At 36.9% G+C, this 14,270-nt stretch overlaps 1 pseudogene; it reads left to right on the top strand.

The window, feature by feature from the left end:
* The first annotated feature begins 1,069 nt into the window (after positions 1–1,069).
* On the top strand, positions 1,070–4,673 carry LOC123617684 (nucleolar protein 12 pseudogene; annotated as a pseudogene).
* The last annotated feature ends 9,597 nt before the right edge of the window (positions 4,674–14,270 follow it).

Consider the following 14,270-nt stretch of genomic DNA (forward strand, 5'->3'; position numbering starts at 1 on the left):
GCTTTGGCATAAGGATTAATTTGAGCTAAAGGCCCTAAGAAAAATTGCAAAAAGCAGAAGAACACTCTAAATTTTATCCTTTACTTAAAAGCAGGAGATGAACCTCCCATTTGAAAGATGTCCTCTCTGTTCCAGAAGGAAAGTAACATTCTTATTATCAACAAGAGAGAGAAGTTGAGACCAGGAGGATTCCTGTATAGTAGATCTGTTAAAATAATTCTTATTTTCCTTTAGTCTCTCCACATAGTTATTTTCATACTTGCTTCTCTTTGTTCAACCTATTATAAAAGCAGGCAGGTTTTGCTCAGGTGAAAACCCCTAAGAAGGCAGATGCAAAACATTTGCCTCCCCTATACTTTCATCTTACAGCATTTGACATAAATGTTAAATGATTACACACTGAAAATACCTGCATTTATTTTTCTTCCTTTAAACTTCAAGTTTATTCTTTAGTAACATGAAGTTCATTTTTATTTACTTTTGTATTAGAATATTTACACCAATTTTTTAAATCTATCTGAATTGATCTTGATGTAAGGTATTGATGGGTCCAAAATATGAATTATTGCATTCAAAATTTTCTTATTTCACACTTTGCACTATAGTTTGCCAACTCCTCATGGAAACCACAACATCTAATTTTACAGACAAATATGTTGATCTTTGTTACAGAAGTAGAACTGAATTCTCACATCTGTACTAATGGAATATTACTGTGTAACTACTCCAGACTACCATGACATGAAATCTATTTTACAACTGATACTTGCTTATTTTTAATTTTACATGGTACATTTTAGTTTGGAATTTAGATGTGAAAAATACTACCAAATTGAATTAAATACAGCCAGTCAAAATCCTCCAAAAATCTAAAACTGAGGTAAGGTGTGTGGAAGATGGAAAGAACCACAAGACACAAACCCCTGTTCTTGGAGCGTTCACCAGTCTAGGAGCTAAGTAGGCTCTTGTTCATGTACAACTATAATTTAAGTCAATACAATAAATCATCAGAACACTGTCAACAACTAAAGAGATTCAGGGAGCTAAATAATCAGGAAGACGTCATGAAATGGCTTCAAAGAACACTAAGAAGTTGGATAGGACAGATGGTAAGATTCATAAGAGAAGTACAAAGTAAAGAGAGGAAATCAGAATCAAATACCAAAGGTAGGAAAATATGAGACCTATTTGATAATTCTCAGATAATGTAGTTTCACTCCAGTTGTACAGGTTGTGGAAAGGTTGGGGGACAGATTATAAAAGGTCTACCTAAAATGCCTCAAGAGCCTGGATTCTATACCTTTGAGATGGGAGATTTTAAGTTGACTGTTTCTAGTAAGAGATTGATCAGTATTGATCTGGAAAATTAAGCCATTGGCAGAAAGGCAAATTCATTATAAAAGGGGAGAAAAGCTAAGAGGTAGCTGCATTCATTCACTCATTGATTCACTTAGTTATCCATTCAGCAGGGATTTATTAAATACCCGCTGTGAACCAAGCACTGTTCTGAGTTTGCACTCACAGAAATTAACAGACTACGATAACATGGTAAGATTTCTCTGTCATAAATGGGATGTGAAGATGTTTTTCTACTACGACAATAACAAAAATACAGAGAAAGCATAAAATAGATTGCAAATTTGGGTGCACATTTATAAAATTGGCTTCAGGGGAAAAACATAGTGAAAGTAAATCAAATGCCATGCTGCAAAAATATTTACAACTCACATTTCAGTCCCAGAGTTCATTTCCCTAAAATACCGAAAATCCCTGTGGATAAATAAGACTAATCACATCATAGACAAATGGGCAAGGTATTCAACTGTTTCCCACTCTGTCTCACAGTATTGATTTGATGTTCCTCTTACCCTTTTCAGGTACTTCAAAACATTTTTTTCTTAACTGTTTTAGGTAAACATTCATATGGCAATTATTCTAGTCCAGATTTCTGTTAGCCCATTGGGAACTTTTTGCTGCTTGGTTACCAATGGAATATTATTGTGCAACTATTCTTGAGTGCTTACATTCTAGTGAAGGTAGACACTCATTCAGAAAAGAAAAAATAGAGCAAAAATGCTTCTAAATTTGAAGGAAATTGGCTTTTAAGAGATTATATGAGGGTCTAAGAGACTCAGGCTCGGAATTGGGACTTACTTCAGACAGTATGGCAAGGCAGAGTGGTCTGGTAAAGCGATATTTAAACTGAGGCCTAAAATACGTGAAGACAGTAGACATCTGAGGGAAAGACCACTGCAGGCAACAAGAATAAGACAAGTTAAAGCCATGCTCGGTAAGAAAAAAAAAACAGTCTGAAATTCTATGGTTTATGATTCATTGAGTTGTTTTTGTTTTGTTTTGTTTTAATTGAGTTACAGTCAGTTTACAATGTTGTATCAATTTCTGGTATACAGCACAGTTTTTCAGTCATACATGAATATACATATATTCGTTTTCATATTCTTTTTCATCATGAGCTACGGTAAGATCTTGAATATATTTCCCTGTGCTACACTGAGTTTTGATAAGCACATTTAAATAATTGTTTGCCTTTGTTTTTAATTCTGAAAGTGTTTAATTCTGAAAGTTTAAAATCATTTTGAGATGTTTTCATTAAACGTTTTGCATCAATTTCTCCATAGCTATAGTCTTCGAAACAGAAAATTCATAAGACAAGTTTTCTAAAGTGTATTTTCACAAAGAAAGAAAACAAAAATCATTATATATAACATAAAATGACATTTTTTTCTGTTCTAGTAATTAGTCTTTAAGTGGTATTTTATATTAATTTTTGTAGTATTTAAGATATTAATAGTTGACAATATTGAGTTAACTAGACTCTTCAGCTTATCATCATTAAACAAATGAGTTTTCCAAAGTAATTTACTGAGTTCCATTTAAACTGTGTGTTTAATTTGCATGCTTTTATTAAGAAATACTAACTGATGATTCTTTTCTATTTCTGATAATACTGCATTGTGGGTCTCAGTTACACATTAGGACAAAATAGGCACCTTAATCATAATTATATCAGACTGGGCATTTGTTTGCATATAACTTGTGGTTTATAGGAACTTAATCATTAACCTTTCTCATATGTTATATTTTAAGGACTATTCTAAATTTACTGACAATAATCATCTGAGAGTACTAATATTTTTAAAATTTTAGAGCCATTTAAAGTAGAAGGCTAAAATTTGACAACCCTACATCAATCCAAATGTTATTTTGTATTATAAGTGCATATACGGCAGTATAATTATTTTTATATTCTGTTTATGTTTAACTATTTAAGGATAGAGTGCATGAAATTTAGTTTTAAAATAGTTTTATGATTATTTGAAGCTCAATATTCCTTTGAAGTCTTTTTTTCTTATGAAAGAAAATAATTTTTATTTAATAGGTATTTAAATAGTCATCTATCATTTACAAATTTTAGGCGGTAAAAGGAAGATCATCTTTGGCATTATGAGGTTCAGTGCTTTTCCAGTATAGGGATACTTACTTCATGTGTAGTCTCCAAGAAAAGTTAGTAACCCTGCCATATGAGATATTTTATTTTTAGATATTTGGAAACAAAACAAAACTCTACAGATAGAAGTGAATAAAAGTAACTGCAAAAAATTAAATCTGACTTCAGAATGTTAACTTACCTGATGCCCTACCTCTCTGTGTATGACAGTAAGACAGACATATTTTCTTACCACCTAAACACACACACACACGTTTGCACATGCACACAACATATAGTGCTTAATAATACAGATTCTGGAATCAAACTACCTGGAATAAGTCTTGGCTCTGTCCCCGAATAGCTGTAAACTCAGACAGGTCATTTAACCTCTCTGTCTTCCCTGTCCTCAACCGTCAACAGATCTGTAAAGCACACCCCACGCTGCTGTAGAATTAAATGAACTGGTGTACGTACATTACCTAGAACCGTGCCTCATAAATAATAATCTCTAAGAAAATGTTAAATAACATTACTACTACCATTTTAATACACAGCAGGAGAAAGTCTGCGGAGAGAAGACAGGACAAAACTGGGGTTCTGCTGGGAGGAAAAGACATGATTTAACTTTTGTTAGTAGAAATGAACTGAGTTCAGTCAAGTTAGGAATTCACCCCGCAAGACTGTGTGACAAAAAGCAGCCAGGATAGCGAGATAAAGACTAAAAGGCAAGTAACTTTTTGTGACTTTAAGGGCAAAGTGAGCAGGAGCAGAGCGGCGATGCGCCCCCCAGAGTCAGTGGCGCGGGACGGAGGTGCCCGGACGCGTGCACATCCCCGCGGAGCAGCGGCGGGTGTACCTGCCAGGCTTCCCCAAGCCGAAGAGAGAGCGGAAGACGGCAGCCCTGGAGGAGGTCACACAGCGGATGGAGGAGGAACAGAAGCTCCAGGAGGAGCGCCACCGGGAACACTGGAAGATGCCGGGGGAGAGGGAGGCGGCGCTGGAGGAGGCAGACAGCTGGGCTGGCCGGTGACGGCAAAGAGTCCGTGCAGGGTAACACCCAACTACACGGTCACTGCAATGACCACGGAGCCACCTCTTGGGGGTCCGGCTGCTCCGACTGCGCTGCATGGAACAAGGGGTCGGACACAGGTCTAAGGAAGCGGAGTCATTCACGGAGAAGCCAAACCGAGCCTCACCCAGGAAGTGCAGGGACCCCGGCTAGGCTACTCTTAAGGATGTCCTCTCACGCAACACTACGTGCGCATGCTCAGTCGCAAAGAGGTCAAGAGCAAACACCTGTCACGGCCCAGGACTCCACCGAGAAACCCAGAGTTGATACTCATACTTTCAAGACCCAGCGCTGCCAGCTAACAGGTAAAACCTGGCACAGCTGGGAATCAGCCTGCCCAGCCCTGGGTGCTGGCACCTGTCCTGTCTCAGCGTGGCCGTTCCCGGAACCGCTCGCATGAAGGTGATGACTCCACAGCCAAAGGTTGGGATGCCAGGACCTCTTAAGAAGGAGCAGGCAGCTAAGAGCCGGCTTCTTGGGGAGCAACCTTCAGAGCCAAGTTTGGGGCCTCTTTCCAAGGGCAGGCTTTTGGGGTGGTAGGAATGGTCAGAGAGAGAGGGTCCATCCTCACTCCCTAACAGTTTTCCCTGTGGCAGTAGGAGAAGTAAGTTTAGATCTGGACTTGCTAACAAGAGTTGGAGACCAGTGTTACTACTGGTAGAATCCAGAGTTCACCTGCTTCCCTGAAAATTGGACAGCTGGGGCAGGGCGGGAGAGCAGTACCCAGCTCTGCCCTTCACTGGCTGAGACTTTGGGCCTGTCCCTTCTTCTTGGCTTTGTGGGTCTCCTCAGCTGAAACTGAAGTTATAGAAGCAGATGAGTTCTAGAGAATTCCCCTTCTCCAAACTTGGCAGCTTCCCCAGGCTTCCAACAGATCCCAGACAGAGTCTAACAAAGGAGTGATTAATCCTTTCTAAAGAAAATACATCTTGACCCACCTGTAAATGTTTTGTAAGGGTTGCCCTTTCTTCATGCTCCTTCCAGAGAGATATTCAGGTGGGGCTTCAAAGATGATGAAAACTAGCCTTGTTTCGTCCTTGTCCTAGCTTGTGAGTGACTCACCTCATTCATACACCCCAGGGTTCTCCTGATTGAGCAGGGCCATTGGCAAGATCGAGGTCCACCTGTGGCAGGTACCAGTGAGGACAACCAGAGCACCTCTTCTGGAGCATGGCCACTTACTGGCTCCTCTGATTCTGGGCTGTGCCCTGCTCAACTCTAAAAGTAGGACTACAAAGGGACATAAGATGTACACTCATCCCTGGTGAAGCCTGTGGACTAGTGAGAGAGATGGTCAAGGTGACAGGACACTGCTGTGATGGGAGTACAGCTGCAGATTCTACCAACCTTGGGCAAAACCCTTAGAGGGCACCTGGAGTAGAGGGAGAAGGAAGCTAGAGTCTGCAGGGCAGGCCTTCTGCTTCTTCTCCTCCACCCCCCTCTCCCCCATGGAGGGCCTGCCTGGAGCAGCTCCGCCCACCCCCCATTGCTCAGGCTCAGGAAAGGCTCCTCAGTTAGGCTGTGCCTGGGGGTGGACAGGTGCTCTCCCCTGTCATCATCCAAACCCACTATCTGATAATGTCTGATGGCTAATGCATGTCTGCAGGCCACATCTGGGTGTGGAACAGGAAGCTTAGGGCTTGTCACTGGGAGGCCCCTTGACCTGACTTTTCAGTTTCTTCTACCTGTTCTTCCTGCTGCCTCCACTGTCTTTCCCTTTGCTAGGGGTGAGGTGACTGCTCTACTTGGCTGCCTCCAGCCTGGGCAGAGGGTGGGGCCTATTACTGAACTCTCCATGTGGTTCTGTTACTCAATCCCAGGCAGTGAGTGTGAGCTTTGTCCTCACAGGCCCCTGTGAGCATGAACAGAGTGGGCCCTGGGGATCAGTACGCGTGGCTGGGTTTGAATCCTGGCTCTGCCCCTTGGTCACTTTTTTGCTTCTTGTTGGGCTGACCTCTCTGGGTCTAGTTCTCCTTCTGTAAAATGAAGTAAGGCATCTACCTCTTAGGGCTGCCCTGAGGCTGAAATGAGACCATGTACATGAACCACTTCCCACAGCACCTGGCCTTCCCCAGTGCACGTGCCTTCAGTGCGTTGTACTGTGCACTATACTATTGTAATTGCTTTTAGAGAACTCACTTTAAACTAAGTCAAAATCTTTTCAGTTATAGAATTAGTATTAAAACTCAATTCTTCACATTTCTAATAGAACATTTTGCATTACACCATTTATTATGAATGTTTCATTTAAGAAATATTGTCAAATGTTTCAATGAGCAGTGATAAGACTATGATTGAGATTATACAGTTATAAAAATATTCTAGTAGATATTTCCAAATCTTGATAGGCATTGCAAGTTATCACTAATGAAATCAGAAATCTGAGACAAGTCACAGAAATATCCCTGAAATATGTATACAATGTATTTCTTAAAACAAAGTACTATAAACACCTAATAAATTAACTAAAGAAAAGGAATTAAACTCAAAAACTAAAACTCAAACCAAACCTTTACATTGCTCTCTTTCAGGAAAAATAAAAAGGTAACAGTAGAAAAACCTATATTTGTATTTTTCTTTAATTGGAAAAATACAGCCTATGGTATCAATGGAATGGTTAAGACATTCTTTGCATCCAGTAAAGTATATTATCATTTTATCTGGTCCAGCCACACATTCTGCTTATCCTGGACTGTCCTAGTTTACCCCTACTTTCCTTGAATCACTTTTGTTTAGCCTATGTCCCAGATTTTTCATTTTTTAACAAAATGTTACTATTTGTAGTTATATAAAAACATGTCAGGATTATTTTGGTTGATGCCCCACTTTGTTATTCCAACTGTGAAAACACAAATGTTTGAAGAACAATATTCTCACTTTAACATACGGTTAAATATGCTGTAAGGCACATGTCTTTTCCTGATCCTTTCCAGACAAGTTAACTCCAACCAATATTTCAGACAGCATGTACAGCCCTCCACTGGGAAAAAGAATACAGTAAGAAAAGTATTCAAAGCTATTATCCAAGGCCCCTGCCCCCAGCTAGGTCGAAGAGCCAGCTGTGGCATGGGCTTGGCCACGGTCTGTGAGATGCATAACATCACAAGGCACAGCTGGCAGCTGGTGGGATCAGCATGAAGTTAGAGAATTACAGTTTTGGTGGATGTGAGATAAGTATAGGGAACACAGATGCCACGGTCCTGCCATCGAGCAAATGGAGAGTTAGCCTGAGGCTTATTACACAGGACTGGTCATTTATTGTTCTGTGTAAATCAAAATGAATGTTCATTTACTTAGTATTCAGTGATTATTTAATTTTTAGCCATAAACCCTTTCTGCAGCAATAGCCCAACCCCCCCAAAGTACATATGTAATGAAAAAATAATAACTGAATTTCCATTTCTTACGAATGTTGGTGTCACTTGTACACAATGTTTGTCGACATTTACTGGATTTATCACTGGCCACAAGCAAAGCAGAAGAAAAAGATAAAATTGCTAAAGAAGCAGTAGCACCAGTTCCATGAGTAAAGAGCTATACTGCTACGACTATGCCCTAAAACAAAGGTTTAATACGTACAGTTGCCTAAGGTGTATTTACAGACAATTCATGAAGCATGATAATTGTATTCAGATCAAATGAGATACTGAACTACAAATTTCTGAGACAAATGTCTGAGCGGTGTGCAGCTCATCTTTTTGGCAGCTCTTCATTAATCGTATGTTAGAAATATTTGAGCCTTTGATTAACCACTTTGTAAAACAACTTAGGTGTCCTAAAATAATACTGTGTCTTTCTAGAAGCTAGCCCTCTAAACTGTGTTTGCATTTTGTTTAAAAAATATAACCTTGGAATCTTCATTAAAATCACCCAGTGAGTACAACAATAAATAAATAAAATTTGGGAGCGTCTAGTGTATTATAATTATGAATAATAAAGACGACAGAGAGGAAAAGATATATAAATGTAGCCCTACAAAATTATGGGGGGGATTGAACAAGTTAAAATAATGAAAAGTCAAAGAGTAAGATTTTACTTTGAAATTCTATAAATGCTCTTTAGATACCTTATAGAAAAAAAAAAAAACCTTTCAATGGTGCTTCCATTTTTAATTGCATAAAATATTTTCTGTACTTGAATAGAAAAACTTGACAAGTTTCTTATTTTTTCCAGCATCTAAGTTTGGCAAAACAGTCAAAAGACTCATATGCAGAGGTAATATATATCTAATACTATTATGTAAAATTATTTTCCAAAAGAAGTCACCTAAATAAAGGAAAAGGACAGTGCCTGGGAAATTCTTTGGACTGAAAGATGAACACATTTTAATATAAAAATTGTATTGAGATTTGCCTTCATTTAGTGGAATTTGTTTCAGGCTTACCTTGGAATTTTTAAGGAAAGAATTTCTCAATTACAAATTAATAGTCTACAGGGAAGAGTCAAAGATAAGCAATTTTACATTTGTTAATCACAAACTAGAACTTAAGAAAAGATTGAAGCCTATTTTGGTAAATATATTAAAAATATATTAAAGATAAGACAATGCTGAAAAAATAATGTTCTTTATAAAAATACTGTAAATGTGATTTTAGATAGAGATGTAAAGGATGGATTAAAGTATATGAAAATTCACCAGTAGTAATACTGTTATATTTTTATAGATAGATAAACTCAGATAAATAGATCTTTTTTCTGCTTTATATAGATGAATACATGTTTATTTTTTAGACAGTTTTACTGTCCAAAAATTCTAAAAGTTTATTTCATAAATCTAACACTATGATTAAAATAAGTATGATTAATAAATATAATCACGTTTACTATCTTTTACTCTCAGGAGTGTCCTAGTATGGACAATATATTATGGGTTCACTTTAAATTCATCAGTTGGCTGAACAGACAGCTAATATAACACCACCGAAAACATTCTGTCTCCACAGATGCCAGTACACATTTCCCTGAACTTATTTTGAAAAAAATTAAAGCCACAGAAAAGTCATACCACATATGTCCATATATTTTCACTAAGAATTATCAATTTTTAATATTTTGCAGCCTATTTTCTCTTCTTTATATATGTACACATATATACCTATATTCCTTTATTCCTGGATAATTTACAGTTAAGTTGCTAATAGCACAGCACTTCACCACTAAATTAGAGTCATTAGGAATTCTTTTGTGCCTCAGAATTTAGCTTGTGATCAAGTTAAGCAAGCCTACACTTTGGTACAGAGTCATTAAAATCATCTCAGCATTAAGGTTATAATTAATAAATTATAATCACCTTCAGCATTACATTACTTAATAGGTGAATAAATTTATTTCCCCCTATTTGATAAATATTTACTGAGAACCTGTTATGCCAGTTTCTCTATTTAATAAGTGATGAACATAACAGTCAAGTCTATACACACAAAGGTCTTAAATTTACTGAGTTGTGACAAACAGGAAATAAATTAATAAGCATATAATATATCATTAAGAGCTTTGAAGAAAAATAAACCAGGGCAAGTTAATTATTAACAACTGGAGGTACTGTCTGAAATAAGAGTATGTAAGCTAGGCCATTCTTTGGAGTTACATTTGAACATAAACTTGAAAGAAGTGAAAGTGTCAGTCATATGAACATCTGGCAGTACAATGCCATAGTCCAAGGGAGCATCAAGTGCAAAGGCCTTATTGAAGCGTAAGTTTTATTTGATTGAGGACGAGTAAGAGGGTGATGTAGCCTGAAGAAAGAAAATGATGGAGAATTGCACAGGTGATGATGCCAGAGCAGCTGCCAGGTTGGAGGGGATCACACAAGGCCTTTTAATCATTGTTCAGACCTGGATCTCAGGGCGTGCAAACTACAGCTCTTGGGCCTAAGGCAGCCCGTGGATTGCTTTGGATGGCCTATGAAGCCAGTAATTTTTTTGTTGTTCTACGTTTTCAAATGTTTGTTAATAAAACATCAAAAGCAAAGGAAAAAAACATGTAGCAGAGACTATATGTGAACCAGGAAGCCTAAAATATTTACTTTCTGGCCCTTTCCAGAGGAAAAAAATGGCAACTCTGGATTGAAAGTCACTAGGATTTGAGAGTTGAAGAGTCACATACTCTTATTTACATTTTATGATGATTATTCTGAGGGTTGTGGTGAACATATTCTGCAGATGAGCAGGAGCAGAAGCAGGAAGATGTGTTAAGATGCTGTGGCAACAGTCCAGGCATCAGGTGGTGATGGCTAGTCTGGGGCGGTAGCCTTGGAGCAGCCAACAATTGGCTGGATTTGGGATATAGTTTGAAGGCAAATCCAGCAGAGTTTGCTGATGGTATGGTGTATGAGGAAAAGAGAACAGTCTAGGATAAGCCCTAAAACTGTAGACTGAATGTATTAATTTATTACAATGTATTAATTTTCCTGAGAAGGGAGGACCCATAATGGACATTTTTTGACTGTGTTCAGATTTGCAAAATTTTTTTCTCCCTCTAGAATTAAACTCTTCTTGCAGATTCTATTATTTCCATATACTTTTTGTTAAAAACGGAGAAAGAAAGCTGCTATAGCAAATGAATGCAGAAAACATTAAGTTATAAAAAGTTATCATCTTTCTTAATTACTATTGTTTAATATATTTCCATTTTAATCATCAGTTTCTTTCTCTGATGCTGAATTTCACAATAACAGCTTAAGAGGGCAAGTGTGTTTTGTGAAAAACATCGAAAATAACAGTCATATTCACTTTAAATACATTTTGTCATCTTACTGCATCTCTACTGGAGTTAAAGAACTGTTTCTGCTCATGTATTCATGTAGTCTATAAACATTTTCCCATTCTGCAGAGCTAATCTGAACTAATCATTTCCCAGTTATATTAGCCACCATGAGACAATTTCCCAAAGCTTTATGGTATCTGCTTTTGAAAAAGTAAAAGTCCTTTAATGCTGATAGTTCCACTTTCTTAAAAAACTCAATAGCCTTTGCTATACTCTTTTCTTATATTAAAAAAAAAACCTAATTTCTAATCATATCAATCTCTGTATCTCTCCTGTATTTTTTTCAGGAGAATTCGTTCAACCATTTGCTTCCTGAAGGACTTTTAAGTTGGCCAGTATCTTAGAAAAGAGTTACTGGGATATATGATGAAATATCATAATCAACAATTTTTTAAAAAGAAGAAAAAATCTTAAGAGAAAAGTAACTATTCATATCAAAGAAATCTCTCATATTATTGCTCTAAATAGGTATTCTCCTGTCAAGAGATTATCATAGTGTGGCTATGACTCTGACAGCACTCATATGGCAAACAGTCGGAGGGACGGCTACTGCTTCCAACATTAGCGGCCATTCCATCATGGCGGGTAGGTAGCTTACGTCCCCGTGGATCAACTGTATTCCTATGCATTGATGACTGTAATAACCACTTGGTTCAAACATTTTGAAAAATAGGGCAGTATCTACTAAAACTCCAAAACTAAAGATAGGCCTATCCTACAATCCAACAATCCAAATCAGCAGTATATAGATATGCAAAAGGAAAGTAAAAGAATGTTCATATCAGCTTTATTTGCCATAGGCCAAACTGGCAACTATCTGAATAGTCACCAGAAAGAACATGGAAAACAAACTATGGTCTATTAAAACATTAAAGACGCGAAGGAACTTCTGATTTACCCAATATGGATGGATTACATGGCCTTTATATTGAGCAGAAGAAGCCAGATACAAGTTAGCATATTGTGCATGATTCTATTTGTATGGAATTCAAGAACAGAGAAAACTAATCTAAGCTGGTAATAGTCAAAATGGTGTTACGCATTATGATGGGATATTAGATCTGAGGTTATAAAGAAAACTCTTAGAGTCACAGAAGCGTCAGTATCTTGATTTGAATAGTACTTATGGGATACAAGAGAATTTATCCAGGAATATGTATGTGGAAAATGCAGCAAATTGTTGAGAAAAGGCAATATTTCATTTTATGTAAGTTATGATTTAATAAAAAAATTATGTACAGCAGTTTACACAGTACCTGGAATATAGTAAGTGCAAGAGATGATAGCTATGGACAAATATGTGTCACCTAAAACCTTCAGAAATGAATGTCTGGTTACATTTAGACAAAAGTTAATATCAAATAGTCAGAGGAAGATTAATTTTAATAATTTAATAACTGGCTAAATGTTCTATAAGCTATGTATCATACATAGATGTTTAGGGTATCATCTGCACACCAATAAAATATTATGCCATTTAGTTTAGGTAGTAGGAAATTACTGTATATTTAGATAAGGTTCAGAAATTTAAGAGAAAAATAATTTACCATCCATCAATGAGACTGATGAAATGCTTGATGAAACTTTAGTGCCGAAAGCATGAGATTTGATATGATAGACAGATTAGGCACTTCTCTAAATGGCTGACTCACAAAATCAATTCTCTCATTTTTTTTTGACACAAATAGAAATGAAGATCAGATGCAATCCATTGCATTTAATATATCGTTTGATTAACCTGTTTTGATAGATGTCCTATAGCATCCCTCCTCCAGCAAAGAATATACAAGGTTTTTTTAAAATTAATATAGTTTCACATTTTGAGCCAGATTTACTATAATTAACAGGTGAACATAACAGAGATATTAATATATTTTTTCTTGTTTTGATCCAGTCTTGGATTAACCATCTCAAGAGATTAGAGACTATAATTTTTCATTTGCTACTAAACATCTTTATTATAGTTTAAGACTAAATTTTTATTTTCGTGACATATGTGACATAAAAGTGCTAGGGAAAAGCACTTTTGCATATGCAATCTCACTTTTTACCCACTTTCCCATCAGTACTTTTCCAGGTATAGATATATATTTATATATAATTCACTTAGACATCACTTGTCTCCCTGAGTTAATTAGCTACTTCAGAATTTCTAGTGAACATAAGGTTCCAAATATCTTAACACATATTTTTCTTTTTACCCTTCTAGCATCCCCTTATCATTTTAGGTGACATGTGCACTTCATTATCTCAGGCATGTAGTATTAGGAAACTAAATGACTGGACTAAAGGAGTACGTACTTTGGTATCAGATATAGATTCAAATCTCTGTTCTCCCATTTACTAGAGGTATGGCTTACTCACGTTATTTGATCACCTAAGGTTTAGTTTAATCCCTCTTAAAATGAGAATGATGCCATAATGGGATGTCTGCAACAATAAAGATGAGATCAAGTGGCTAATTACTGCCATGTAATCCCATAATAAGTGGTACCTACTTTTATGCAGGTTCATTTCTTACACTTCCTTCAGACCCTAGCAAATGTAAGAAAAGTACTCTCAAGCCAAAGGTAAACATCTGCACCTTTCATCACAACTTTCCTGAACAATTTTCATGGGACAGATAACGCATTTTTTTTTCCTCTTGTTCTCAGCCTCTCACAGCCTGATGCTGTGTTTGAACAAGACAGAAATCCACTGCAAATCTCAAATGTTTGGAATACTGAGAAAAAGGACTTTATTTTAAATTATATTCTTCCTTCAAAGACGTTTTGTTATCCAACTGTCATGTACAAAGAAATCTTAATAGGATAAAAGGACTGTTTTTCTTTCCTTAATTGTGATGGCCCCTGGACATTCATTTCAGTATCTGAGAAAGAGATGAGAGAGAAATGTGGCGTAAATACCTTACTCCATTAACTAGTTCATGCCACTCAGCACACTTCGGTTTAAATACCAGTTCCTTCAGAGACAGGACTAGATTTT

The sequence above is a fragment of the Camelus bactrianus genome, chromosome 11 (genome assembly GCF_048773025.1).
Source record: "Camelus bactrianus isolate YW-2024 breed Bactrian camel chromosome 11, ASM4877302v1, whole genome shotgun sequence".
Classification (NCBI taxonomy): Eukaryota; Metazoa; Chordata; class Mammalia; order Artiodactyla; family Camelidae; genus Camelus; species Camelus bactrianus.